This window comes from Anneissia japonica, unplaced genomic scaffold (genome assembly GCF_011630105.1).
Source record: "Anneissia japonica isolate Jap-2015-1 unplaced genomic scaffold, ASM1163010v1 scaffold287602_len1038180_cov171, whole genome shotgun sequence".
Lineage (NCBI taxonomy): Eukaryota > Metazoa > Echinodermata > Crinoidea > Comatulida > Comatulidae > Anneissia > Anneissia japonica.
This window is the reverse complement of record NW_022734061.1, coordinates 699,718-701,862: the sequence shown is the minus strand read 5'-3', so window position 1 is coordinate 701,862 and position 2,145 is coordinate 699,718. Positions and strand designations below refer to the sequence as shown.

Genomic DNA, 2,145 nt, shown 5'->3' with positions numbered 1-2,145 from the left:
ACCGGTATATAGAATTCTAATTTATATCATAACATGCACTTTTTTCAGTCATTACTCTATATTTGTGTCCCCTGTATGTAGGGTATCCCTACTGAAGGGTACCGAAGGTGTCCCCTTAATAGGGTTCTACTCTATATCAAAGTACTGTGGTGTCTTGTAACAACAATATAATATTTGATAAGCATACATACATAATTACCTAAAGCAGCTTTTCAATTTAATTTTTTTTTTTTGATTTCCATCGTTTTAATCTGACTGTGTTAATTCTGACATTGGTTGCTAGCACCTTTGTCATGTTTTCATTACATAATGCCTACGGTACTAATTTAGTTAGTAAGCACTTGCGTAAAGAGCCAAGGAAGTGAGCGAGTGGTACAACACTGTGAAGTTTCTAAAACTTTATTGCAACTCCAAAACAAATATTTTTGTTTTGTTTTTTGAAACACAAACACTATTCAACAAACGGCAGTCTGACTGAGATTAGTACACTGCCGGCGCAAATTTAAGACACTAGCCAACATTTTATAAAATGTTTTGTTTTGATGCTTTCATGGTAATCTTCTAATTTTCACAGCATTTGATTTTAACAATTAAGATTTTCTGTATAATTTTTTGGAGACCCAGATGCGATCCGATGACCCTAAAAAGTCACTCACGACCCAAACGGGTCACGACCATGGGTTGCCGACCGGAGCTAGTAAGCTGTTCATGTTTTTGTTTTCAATGTGTTTTAGCAGTTTGAAGTTGGCAAAAAAAAATGTAAAAGCAAACAACAGTTTCTTTGAAATAAATAAATGATTGTCCCATGTTTTCTTTTGGAGACCATCTTCGATCTTAGAGGTTTCAAGTTCGGTTACCCTCCAATAATGTTGCTTGGAGACCACTTCAAGCACATGGTCTCAATTAGAGGTTTCTAATTTGTCTGAAGTCTGAGACCCAAATTTCAGATATACAGAGTGGTCTCGAATTGGAGGGTAGACTGTATTATTGTTTATTAAATTTGTGCTGATTTCATGTTATAATCATTATATTATATTGTTGTAATCATTTTTCTTTTATTTTGTTCCGGTTTTTCCTTTCATTGTTAAGCGCTTAGAGGTTTCTTGCATTTTGCGCTATATAAGAATAAATTTATTATTATTATTATTATAAATGCATTGTATTTGCATTGCAAATTGTTGCTATAAATTAGTTCTAATTCTATTAAAATTATAGAGAATATATGTCATTGTTGTATGAAAACATGCTAAAATCCACTATTAGAAAGGGGACAATTTCGGGTTTTTGTTTAGTGTCCCCTGAAATGGGGTACCCCTCGTAATTTCGTATTACATTATTATTATATTACCTTATGTAAAAGTTGTCGGCATTATGCCAATGCCTGTTTTGTCATGATAGTCACATATTATGCAATGCTGCCCTCTCTTGATAAGCAATTCACGAATATTCGAATACCAGAATACAGATTGATGTTTATTAGGAATCACTTTTGAAGGACCCGAAAAGGACGGAGGAACCGGAATTAAATCAGAAAGTAGAGTTGGGGAACAACGTTGTTAGCAAAAGTGAGACGGAAGTCGGAATTCCTTTTCATCACTATTTTACTCATGACATTCAGTTGCGTTGTTATTTTCAACTAACAATTAAATACGGGTATGTACCTTTGATGAATTATATTATAATTAAATACGGGAGAGTGATGTGATTACATTATAATCCGAGCTGCTGACAGTGCGAGTGGGTCGTACAATGGTCCATGGTCGTACTGTACTTTTGATGGTATAAGGCCTGGTTTCCTGTCGACGTAAAAGGCAGATTTACTTACGATTACGTCGTTTTATCGTAAGAAAATGCGATTTGACAGGAAACCGGTTACGACTGGTGCGTTTTGAAATCGACGTAACGTAAACTAAATTCGTCGCAAAACAGTTTTGGACAGGAAACCGACGTATTGAATTTTCATGTGATACGTCGATTTTCCACTATTTGACAGGAAACCGCGATTTAGTGACTTTTGGTTGGATGAACTCGCATACGTTGCGTTGCAAACGATTCTTATGAAAAGTTGACTCCAAGTCAACTTTTCATAAGAAACGTAAGCGGAAACGTATGCTGTCTGTATATCTTGCCTATACAACACAATTG

The 2,145-nt window shown here is 35.2% G+C and overlaps 1 protein-coding gene across 1 annotated transcript in view; it reads left to right on the top strand.

Moving 5' to 3' along the window:
* The first annotated feature begins 1,505 nt into the window (after window positions 1–1,505).
* LOC117116304 overlaps window positions 1,506–2,145 on the top strand; it is a 20,556-nt gene continuing 19,916 nt past the window's right edge. The window contains exon 1 of the mRNA XM_033260326.1: window positions 1,506–1,653. The gene's annotated coding sequence lies outside the window, so the exon portion shown is untranslated. The remainder of the gene's footprint in view (window positions 1,654–2,145) is intronic.